This window comes from Seriola dumerili, unplaced genomic scaffold, assembly GCF_002260705.1.
Source record: "Seriola dumerili isolate Sdu_G_001 unplaced genomic scaffold, Sdu_1.0 BDQW01000665.1, whole genome shotgun sequence".
NCBI classification, from domain to species: domain Eukaryota; kingdom Metazoa; phylum Chordata; class Actinopteri; order Carangiformes; family Carangidae; genus Seriola; species Seriola dumerili.
The window spans coordinates 795,377-807,863 of NW_019174920.1; positions in this window are offsets into that span (position 1 = coordinate 795,377).

The window sequence follows — 12,487 nt, forward strand, 5'->3', positions numbered from 1 at the left end:
GGCCCTGGTCAGGGCTGTCTTATATATATATGTTCTTGTGTTATTAATATGATATGTTAAAATATGATAAGTCATATGCTGTAGTATAGTATCATCTTGAATGTGCTGTCACAAGTGATGTTTACAAATGTGTTGATTAAAAATGTTTTGCTGCAACATGATGTGGAAAGACTCCTCCTTGAACCGTCACCTTACCGTGGTGGAGAAGTTTGAGAGCCCTAATGACCCTAGGAGCTATGTTGTCGGGGGCATTTTGCCCCTGGTAGGGTCTCCCAAGGCAGATTGGTCCTAGGTGAAGGGCCAGACGAAGAATGGTTCAGAAGATCCTTATGACAAATACTATCAAGAACCTGAGTACCCGGCCCTGGAGCCAGGCCTGGGGTTGGGGCCCGTGGACGAGCGCCTGGTAGCCGGGCCTTAGCCCATGGGGCCCGGCCGGGCCCAGCCCGAACCGGCTACATGGGTTCGTTTCCCAGTGGGCTCACCACCTGCAGGAAGAGTCAGAGGGATCTGGTGCATTGTGGATTGGGCAGCAGACCAAGGCGGGGGCCTTGGCGGTCCGATCCTCGGTTACGGAAACTGGTTTGTGGAACATGGAACGTCACCTCTCTGGCGGGGAAGGAGCGGGAGCTTGTGGAAGAGGTCAAGCGATACCAGCTAGATATAGTCGGCCTCACCTCAACACATAGCGTCGGCTCCGGAACCCACGTCCTTGAGAGGGGCTGGTCTCTCCTCTTTGCTGGAGTTATGCCGGGTGAGAGGCGGAGGGCCGGGGTGGGCTTTTTGGTGTCCCCCAGGCTCTCTGCCTGTATGTTGGAGTTTACCCCGGTGGATGAAAGGGTTGCGTCCCTGCGCCTTCTGGTCGGGGATCGGGTTCTGACTGTTGTCAGCGCATATGCGCCAAACAGCAGTTCAGACTACCCACCCTTTTTGGAGTCCTTGGGACGGGTGCTGGAAAGTGCCCCGAAAGGGGACTCGATTGTCCTACTGGGAGACTTCAATGCTCACGTGGGCAATGACAGCGTGACTGGAAGGGTGTGGTGGGGAGGAACGACCTGCCTGATCTGAACCCGAGCGGAGTTCAGTTATTGGACTTCTGTGCTAGTCACAGCTTGGCCATAACTAACACCATGTTCAAGCATAAGGATGTCCACAGGTGCACATGGCACCAGGACACCCTAGGTCGCAGGTCTATGATCGACTTTGTAGTCGTTTCATCAGACCTGCGGCCGCATGTTTTGGACACTCGGGTAAAGAGAGGAGCAGAGTTGTCAACCGACCACCACCTGGTGATGAGTTGGATCAGATGGCGGGGGAAGACGCCGCGCAGACCTGGCAGGCCCAAACGGGTTGTGAGGGTCTGCTGGGAAAACCTGGCGGAAGAACCCCTCAAGATGATTTTCAACGCACACCTCCGGCAGAGTTTCGACCGCGTCCCGAGGGCAGTGGGGGACATTGAGTCCGAATGGGCCTTGTTCTGCTCTGCTATTGTTGAGGCGGCTGTTGCAAACTGCGGCCGCAAGGTGGCTGGTGCCAGTCGTGGCCGTAACCCCCGTACCCGCTGGTGGACACCGGCGGCGCGGGAAGCCGTCTCAGGAATCAGCTGACTGGTACCGGCGGGCCAAGCGGAGTGCAGCTGCGGCAGTTGCTGAGGCAAAAACTCGGACGTGGGAGGAGTTCAGTGAGACAATGGAGGAAGACTATCGATCGGCTCCAAAAAGGTTCTGGCAAACCGTCCGGCGCCTCAGGGGGGGAAGGCGGCAACTCGCTCACACTGTTTACAGTGGGGGCGGGGAGCTGCTGACGTCAACTGAGGATATAGTAGGACGGTGGAAGGAATACTTTGAGGAGCTCCTCAATCCCACCAACACGTATTCCGTGGAGGAAACAGAGCCAAGAGACCTGGGGATGGATGATCTAATCTCCGGGCCAGAAGTCGCCGAGGTAGTGAAACAACTGCGCGGTGGCAGAGCCCCGGGGGTTGATGAGATCCGCCCTGGGTATCTCAAGGCTCTGGATGTTGTAGGGCTGTCTTGGTTGACACGCCTCTGCAACATTGCGTGGACATCGGGGGCAGTGCCTTTGGAGTGGCAAACCAGGGTGGTGGTCCCCATCTTTAAGAAGGGTGACCAGAGGGTGTGTTCCAATTACCGTGGAATTACACTCCCCAGCCTCCCTGGTAAGGTCTATGCCAGGGTACTGGAAAAGAGGGTCCGATCGATAGTTGAACCTCGGATTGAGGAGGAGCAATGTGGTTTTCGTCCTGGGCGTGGAACTGTGGACCAGCTCTTTACCCTCGCTAGGGTGCTGGAGGGAGCATGGGAGTTTGCCAATCCAGTCCACATGTGTTTTGTGGATTTGGAGAAGGCTTACGACCGTGTTCCCAGGGGCTCCCTGTGGGGGGCACTCCGGGAGTATGGGGTGGATGGCCCCTTGTTAGTGGCCATTAAATCCCTGTACCAAAGGAATGTGAGTCTGGTTCGTGTAGCCGGCAGTAAGTCGGACCTGTTCCCGGTGAGGGTCGGACTCCGCCAGGGCTGCCCTTTGTCACCGGTTCTGTTCATAACTTTTATGGACAGAATTTCTAGGCGCAGCCGGGTGGTGGACGGGTTTGGTTTCGGTGGCGGGAGGATCTCGTCTCTGCTTTTTGCGGATGATGTGGTTCTCCTAGCTTCATCGAACGCCGACCTTCAGCTCTCACTTGGGCGGTTCGCGGCCGAGTGTGAAACGGCTGGGATGAAAATCAGCACCTCCAAGTCTGAGGCTATGGTTCTCAGCCGGAAACGGGTGGATTGCCCGCTTCAGGTCGGGGGGGAGGCTTTGCCTCAGGTGGAGGAGTTTAAGTATCTCGGGATCTTGTTCACGAGTGAGGGTAGGATGGAGCGGGACATCGACAGGCGGATTGGGGCGGCGTCAGCAGTGATGCGGACGCTGAATCGGTCCGGGAGCTAAGCGGGAAGGTGAAGCTCTCAATTTTCCGGTCGATCTACGTTCCAATCCTCACCTATGGTCATGAGCTCTGGGGAATGACCGAAAGAACGAGATCGCGAGTACAAGCGGCCGAAATGAGTTTCCTCATTTGTGAGGAGCTCGGTCATCCGGGAGGGACTCGGAGTAGAGCCGCTGCTCCTCCATGTCGAGAGGAGCCAGTTGAGGTGGTTCGGGCATCTGGTTAGGATGCCTCCTGGACGCCTCCCCGGGGAGGTGTTTCGGGCATGTCCCACCGGGAGGAGACCTCGAGGTCGACCAAGGACACGTTGGAGGGATTATATCTCTCGGCTGGCCTTGGAACGCCTCGGGATTCTCCCGGAGGAACTGGTGGAAGTGGCTGGGGAGAGGGCTGTCTGGACCTCTCTGCTGAGGTTGCTGCCCCCGCGACCCAGATCCGGATAAGCGGGAGACGACGAGACGAGATGATGTGGAAAGACTTGAAGAGAACAACACAAAATTAGCTCCTTTAAAGTGAACCATCAGTAACATTATCAGCATTATAGCTAACCATCAACTTAGTGCATAGCTACATAAAACTTGCAATTGTAAATAAAGTTATCTTCAACATAGAAACTTTTCAGTCAAGAGTAAAGTCAGCAAAGTCTAGAAGTGTTACTGAAAGAGCAAGACTACAAAAAGGCATTTTGCAACTGGAGTCCTTGCAGTAGCTTTGGAGGGCTGCATGTCTTTGTTAATTATGTTGTTATGCCTGATTATATACACTATGTTGTTTGTGTTAATATAGGGCTATATGGGTCTGATCTGTATTGTTTTTTGTTTATTTGTTTGTTTGCTTTTGTTTTGTCTTTTTTTTTGTTAATACAAAAATGTTAAATCAAACCTGGAGCTTAGAAAGACTGTTCACATTATGCACAGAGCAAGACAAATGGGGTATCTGCTATTTTTTTCCTAGGGGCCACAGGTTTACCTGGCCTTGTTAGAATATTGAAAGGACAGAATAAAGTAGACACTGGTGAAATGTAACTCAATATATTTTCTCAAATACTTTGCATGACTGCATTTTCAGGTATTTGTTGTGTACCTGAATGTTTCCATTTTCATTTTATGATACTTTTTCTTTCTACTCAACAACATTTCAGAGGTAAATATGGTTCTTTGATTGCATGCATTTGACAGCTACAATTAGATGGTACTTTGCACATAAAGATCTTACATGCAAAATATTCACATAGGTGAGAAATTAAAATTAAAACTATGGTATTAAGTGTGTTTGTAAGGTGTTCTACTACAAGCATCAGGAACAGCTTCAGTGTTTCTTGTCATAGATTCTCCATGTCAGCAAAAAATACCACTCAGTTGAGTTTATTGTAAAAAGTGCCATTTTGTTCACAGGTCATAACATAAACCAAAAAAGTAAAATACTGTTGATGGGAAAGTGCTGAATGTCAGCTTTGGTTTTGTAGACAATGACTACCATGGTCAAGTACGGCCATGATGATTCTCTCTCAGCCTGAGATTTAGGAGATTTATTCATGATGATGATGTGTGGCTTTTGCACATGAGCTACAAAAAGATCAAGTGTGTGGTGGTGACTGCCTGACAAATGTATTGCCTGCATGACTTCACAACAGTGGGGGCTGGTCAAAGGGGTTTGATTATAGTGGAGAAAATAATAATAATATTTCATGGACCATAATTGTTTGTAGTTTTAGTACTTAACTACACAAGTAATTTAAATACTTGAATCACTATGTACATATGAATGTAGCTGAACAAACAGCATGTTACTGTTGAATGTAGTTAAACTACTAGGTCAGTTACATATAGGTCACTACTCCCTATTGTTGCAGTTCAGTGACTCAAAACACACAGTAAAGACAATGCTGAACAAGCTCAGCCAAAGCCCAGACCTAAACCAGAGACTCTTCCCATCCAATCTGACAGACCTGAGGCGATCTGCAAGGAGGAAGAGGTAAATCGCTCAAATCCAGGTGAGAAAAGCTTGTGGAGACTTACCCAAGAAGACTGGGAGCTGTAACTACTGCTAATGGGGCTTCTACAAAGAACTGAAGTAATGGTCTGATAACTGCTGTAAATGAGACTTCAGTTTTTGAATTTTAATAAATTTGCAGAACAATTCTGAAAACCAGTTTTCACTTTGTCATTATGGGTCAATGATTGTGGACTGATGGTCAAGATCAGCAATCTTATCAATTTAAAATGAAATCTACAACACAATGTGAGGGCTCTGAATACTTTGTGAAACCATTGTAGCTATATGCTAAAGGAGAATTCCTTGAATTACTCAGCTTGTTTTAGTTTATTTCCGGGCATATTCAGAGGTGATTGATACTAGATCCTCAGACTTCATCATCATGAGAAAATCTGCACACAGTTGCACAAACCTATACACTCACCAAGCACTTTATTAGGATGACCTGTACACTTGCTTATCCATGCAATCAGCCAATTACAGGTGAGGAGCTTCAGTTAATGTTCATCAAATGAGGAAAAATGTGACTCAGTGACTTTGACTATGACATGATTCTTGGTTTGAGTGTTGACTGCGGATCTCCTGGATTTTCACACACAACAGTCTGTAGAGTTTTTTTTTTTTTTGCAATATATTTTCATTGAGCATCAATGATACAAGGTATGTACACAAGAATAAAACATAGGAAAAATCCTTGGAACAATGCTCACACATTATTCTCATTATTATTTTCTACCCTTGTTTCCTTTGTTGTATATACACAAGTAACAACTCAGCTGCCCACCCGTCCCACCCATCCGGAACATGTAGGACACCCACCCAGATGAGAAGAGAAAACATATACATAATTTTATCATTATTGAAGCTGTACACTGTGTACTATGGTTTGCATGAACAAATTATCATAAATGGAAAAGGGTTGCTATGTGGTACTAAGTGGGCATGGTTTTAAGACCACTTAAGTATGTCAACACAGGATCCCAGATAGAGAAGAATTTGTCCCTGGACCCCCTGAGTGTGTATTTTACCTTCTCTAACTGTATGAACTGCATCAAGTCACTCAGCCACAAAGACACATTAGGAGGATTTTTAGATTTCCAATGTAGTAATATTTTTCTGCATGCTAGCAGTGTTGTGAAAGCGATGATGCTTTTATGTCTTTTCCTTATTGCAGTATGTCTTCTATCTGTGAAGCCAAATATGGCCGATGCTGCAGTACCTCTGATAGTGTTTTAAAGATCACAGACCAGTAAGTTGTCAGGGCTGGGCATGACCAAAACATATGGGTTAAGTTGGCAGGAATGTTTCGACACCTGTCGCAGCTTGCATCTGTGCTAGGGTATATATTATATATATATATTATATATATTATATATTTTAGCCAGTCTTGCTTTGGAATAGTGAGTACGATGTAAAACCTTGAATTGTATTATACTTAGTTTCGCACAGGAAGTACTGTCATTCACTCTTTGTAGAGCGCTGTTCCAAGTGTCCTCCTCCAAGTCCTCCCCCAGCTCATCCACCCAGTCTGCCCTGATCTTTGCAAGGGTTGTGGTTTTAAAAGAAGTTATACAGTCACTGATTCTTGAAATTAGTCTTTTTGGGTTGAAAGGAATTTCTAACAGATCATCTAAACCAGAATGAAGATATGTATGGAAAGTTGGGGTAATGACGCTGAAGAAAGTGGCGGAATTGGAAATACCTAAATAAGCTAGACCGAGGGAGACCGAATTTGTGTGATAAGTCATCAAAGCTTGCAAAAATACAGTTTATGTACATATCTTTAAATTTATAAATGCCACTTCTTTTTACCAAAGAGAAAATTCAGAGTCTAATCTAGCCAAGGGGAAAAGGTGATTATTATGTATAGGACTTGCATGGAGAAAATTTTTAAACCCAAAGTTCCGCCTAAGTTGAAACCATATCTTGAGGGTATTTATGACGATTGGATTGTCAGTAAATTGTGAGATAGAGAGGGGAAGGCTGGAGGTGACCAGGGCTCTGAGAGACGTTGAGATGCAAGATGTGGCTTCAAAGTGGCACCAGTCTGTATCAGGAGTGTGGAGCCAATATAAGATTTTTTGAACATTTGTGGCCCAATAGTAATGACAGAGATTTGGAAGACCTAGGCCACCCTGTAATTTAGGCCTCTGTAGCAGTTCTAACCGTGTTCTAGGTTTTTTTTACCATCCCATATAAATGAAATGAAAGCCTTATCAATAGATTTGAAGAAAGATTTAGGAAGATAAAGTGGGATACATTGAAACAGATAAAGAAATTTGGGGAGCACGTTCATTTTAATACAGTTCACTTTTCCTGCCAAGGACAAGTGAAGTGTTTTCCATTTCTTCAGATCTAATTTGACTTTCTCAAATAGTGGACAGAAGTTTTCCTGATAAAACTTCTGCATGTCCCTTGTAATATTAATGCCCAAATATTTAAAGCCATTTCTGGACATTTGGAACGGTAAGGCATTGTCCTGTATTTGAAGAGCCAAGTCATTAACAGGGTAACATTCACTTTTACTAAAGTTTAGCTTGTAGCCAGAAAATGTGCCAAATCTCCTCAGAGCATGGACAATATGAAGTGCACTTAAAACAGGGTCCGATACAAACATTAATAAATCGTCTGCATATAGAGATACTCTATGCTCCTTTCCCCCTCTATGAATTCCATTTATTGATGGCAATGATTTGAGTGTAATGGATAAGGGCTCCATGGCGAAGGCAATAGCAGTGGACTGATAGGGCATCCCCATCCATTTGTAATTACAGAGGCTTTGGGTGAGACATACAAGAGTTTAATCCATGAAATAAAATTAGGACCATATCCAAATATCTTTAAACATGCAAATAAATATCCCCATTCAATCCTATCGAAAGCTTTCTCTGCATCCAGCGTAATAACCATGTGGGGTACCACACCGGATGCAGGAGAGTGAATAACATTCAAAAGCTGGCGGGTATTTGTAAAGGAATGACGCCCTAAAATAAAACCAGTTTGATCTGCTGAGATCACATAGTGCATTGTGGTTTCTAGGCGTAAGGCAAGAGCTTTGGCTAAGATCTTCACATCACTGTTTAGGAGAGAGATGGTTCGATATGAGCCACATTCAGTGTTAACTTTACCTGGCTTAAGCAGGAGGATAATTGATGCTTCAGTCAGTGTATGTGGAAGTGAGCCCTGGGACTGATCAAGCAAAATTGTGGATAATTTATTGGAGAACTTTTTAAAGAACTCTATAGGGTACCCATCAGGGCAAGGCGTCTTGCCATTTTGCATTGCCTTTATTGCATTAATGATTTCTATATGTTTTAATGGAAGTTCAGTCTCAGTCCTATGTGTTGTGTTTATAGAAGGAGCCTGGAGATTACTGAAGAAATGTTACATGTCTGTATTGTCATTTGTCATCTCTGACATATATAGATTGGAGTAAAATGAGGTAAATGTTTCATTAATTTCTTCTGGGTCAAGAGTTAGTTCACCATTCTTCTTCCATATTTGTGGGATTTGTTGAGAGACTGAGCGGCATTTAAGTTGGTGTGCTAGCAGACGGCCAGCTTTATCGCCATGTTCATAGACATACCCCCATGATTTTAACAGGAGACGTTCCATCTTTTCAGTTGATAACAAATTATACTGAGTTTGAAGGTCCAGCTTCTTTTTAGAGAGTTCAGGGGAGGGGGAGACAGAGTACTGAGCATCCACTATAGTTATTGATTTAATGAGTTCCTCTTGTTTATTTTTATTCTTATTTATTTTAGCAGAATACGATATAATCTCACCCCTAATTACAGCTTTTAGTGTTTCCCAAAGAAGGGAAGGGGAAATGTTATCTTTTTTGTTCGATTCTATAAAGTCATCAATTTTTTGGGATATCAGTTCACAAAAGGCATTATCAACCAGTAAATTCCTGTCTAATTTCCAAGGGGGGCGTTCCAATTTGTAAAGAGGAAATGCAAGATCTAATAATACAGGGGCGTGATCTGATTCAGTTATAGTTGAGTATTCAGCTTTTGTGACAAAGGGAAGAAGGGTCCTGTCAATAAAAAAGTAGTCTATTCTACTATATGAGTGATGTACGGGGGAAAGGAAAGAAAATTACTTACTTTATGGAAATAAAGAACGCCAAGGGTCAACACTTCCTATATGATCCATAAAAACTGATAGTACCTTGGCCTTTTTTGAAAGGTTTGCAGATCTAGTGCTGGATTAATTACACAGTTTAAATTTACTCCAAAAATCGAAACTCCAAATTGTTGTGAGTTCAAATCTGGAATTAATGAGATTATTTTTCCAATGAATTTATCATCATCCAAATTTGGGGCATAAATATTAACCAGAACCACAGGCCTGTGGCAGAGGAGCCCTGAAACCATCACAAATCGTCCTTGTGGATCTGAAATGACAGTGGTCGCATTGAACTGGATTTTTTCATGTATCAATATGGCTGTTCCACATGTTCTGGAATTCAGATTGGAATGGAATACATTACCCACCCACCCTTTTTTTTAGTCTGACTTGATCTTTAACCAGTAGGTGGGTTTCCTGGAGAAATGCAATATTGCATTTTAAGTACTTAAGATGATTGAATATTCTAGCTCTTTTTACAGGCCCATTTAAACCTTTAACATTCCAACTAATGAATTGTACAGCAGCCTTATTTGCGTTAACGCTATTGTTCATGTTTAACTAGAAAATATATATTTTTTTAAAACAAAATATAAGACACCAAAAAAAACAAAAACAAACAAAAAAAACCCCAGTAGTAGCACAGAAGTGATTGTGATAAAGTGCACAGCTTCATTAGTTTTCTGTCTAGAGTTAAAGAAGAACATAAGTTGCAAATATTTGGGGGTGTCCCTTTCCCTGACCCTGTCCCACGTCCAAAACAGAAACAAAACTAAAACTAAGCTATAGCCTACTTGTTCCTCTCCCTGAGGCAAGCTGTAGGCTAAACACTATTTCCAAAAACTGGCAATACAGTCTCTCGATATTTCTGCCCAGGAAGGCTCCCAGTGATTAATGATATATTAAAACCTTTTAGCACTAAGGTGAAAACAAAAGTGTAACTGTTGAGCAAAACAATATCTTGAGTCTGAAGCTGCTGGTTGACATATTAAGTTCAAAAAGTGAACATACACATCTTCCAGATCAGTTGATTAACCGTCTCCAGGTTGTACAGTCCAAAGTGTAACACACATATTTCTACTCCTTACCGAACCTCTGATCGAAAAACTTCTGAGCTTCATCAGGTGAGTCGAAGGTGAGCATGTCGTCTCCGCATGTCACACACAGCCGGGCCAGGTATAGCAGGTGAGATCTGACGTTCTTCTGGTATGGGGCTTGTTTTATGCCATTAAACGCAGCCCTCTTTTTAGTGAGTGCTGTACTGACATCCTGATAGACCCTTATAGTGGTACCTTGGTACTTAAGCTTGTGATTCCTGGCCCCTCTGCTGGAATCTGGAGAAACAGACCAGGAACGTGCGGGGAGATGATCTTTGACCGGATCTGGAGGTCGGGGTCCGGTGGGCTCTCTCCAGTTCAGGTGGTGCAGGGAACACATTGGGGCCCATCGCTTGCATCAATACCTCCGACATGAACTTGAGTGGATCTTTACTGTTCTCACTGCCTTCAGGAATGTTCAATATACGGAGATTAGCTCTCCGTGATCGGTTCTCGAGGTCGTCAATTCGGTCCAAAAGCAACCGGCTTTGGTTTTGGAGCATACTGATGGTGGACCCCGCTGCTGTTAACCGTTCAAAGTTATCACCTGCTACAGACTCCACAGAGGTAAGACGGCTCTGGAAAGAGTTCACTGTAGTCTGCCGAGAGTCCAGTGAAGCTGATAGTGGTTTAGTTGCTTCTTGGATCAGGAAAGAGACATCACCCCTGAGTGAGGTCCTCTGCTTTGCAAATTCTGCAGACAGTTGGTCCATAGCAATGACCACGGCAGCGGCGGGTTCTTCGGGTGTTGCAGATGTTTTTGTCGTTGTCGGAGGGTTGTTAGCTGCAAAGGATGCTAACTTCCCTGCAGCGCTGGTGGCAGCATGTGTAGCCGGAGTTTGTGAGCTGTTAGCCGGTTTAATGTTCTTAGAATTGCTCATTTTGCAATGAATAGTCTTAGCTAAATCAATCATGATGATTATGTCGAAATACTTAGGATAAGGTTGTTAAAACAATAAGGTAACAAAACATGGACCAGGAGCCTTCAAGTGTGCCTCCTCTCCCACATGTCACAACCGGAAGTCACTGTAGAGTTTTTAACAGCACACATCACATTAAGTTCCACTTCCTATCACCAAGACCAGAAACATGGCACTGAAGTGGACACAGACTCACCAACTCTGGACAGTTGCAGACCTGGTCTGATGGATAAGGATTTGTGCTGAGGCAGCAGATGGTAGAGTCAGAGTCTGAATCCATGGAACAACCTGACTTGTGTCAATAGTCCAGGCTGGTTGTGGTGGTGTGATGGTGTGGGGAATGTGTTCTTCTTAATACCATCAATCATGGTCTGAATGTCTCAGTCCATCTGAGTATTGTTGCTGACCATGTTCATCCTTCATGGCTCCAGTTCACTATCTTCTAATGGCTCCTTCCAGCAGGATAATGCTCCATGTCACAAACTGATTTCATCAACATGAAAATAAGTTCAGTGAACTTCAGTGACCCCCCCCCCCCGCTGCGTCGAGTCGTCCGGAGACGCTGAATCCAGTAGAACACCTCTGGGATGTGGTAGAACAGGAGATTGGCAGCATGGATGTGATGCAGTCATGTCAACATGGAGCAGAGTCTCAACATCTGCTGAATCCATGACATGAAGAACTGAGCAACTAGCCAGTCTGTCCCCTGACTCTGTGGAAGTGCAGCACTAAATCATTGAGGTGTGTCTGTGTAAGTACATTAACATATCTGTTGCTTTATGATGATCACCACCTGGTGTTCACAGTCTGCATTATTTGCCGCTGCACCAATGAATATCAATGAACTGTGTCTCTATTCAGGTTTGTTTATATACACCTATATATATATATATATATATATATATATATATATAATGTAATGTAATGTGATGGTAGTTGCATGTTATATTTGTCTCTCCATTAACTGTTTTATTCAAAATTATAGTGAGAGCTAAAATCTTCTTTCTGTCCCTACACTTGTATCAATGCAAATGCTCAGTATACCATGATCTGACATGATGGATGTGAAGCTGTAGTACTCAATGTGTAACACTAGAGGGTAGTACAAGTGTAAAAGTAAAAACTGGAGGCAGACTGATAGCCTCAGGTCAGGAACAGTCAAATCAGGAACAGTCAAATCATATGTCAGTATATATATATATATATATATGCGTGTGCGTTCATGTTTAATTATTATTGTTATACTAATAATAATAATAATAATAATAATAATATGGAGAAGAAGAGGAAGCCATTAGCTGGTAATGTCTGAAGTGAAATACATACATTATATGTGTATATGTATATTTTTGCTGCACAATAGAACAAAAGATATACATTTAAGTTTCTTCAGC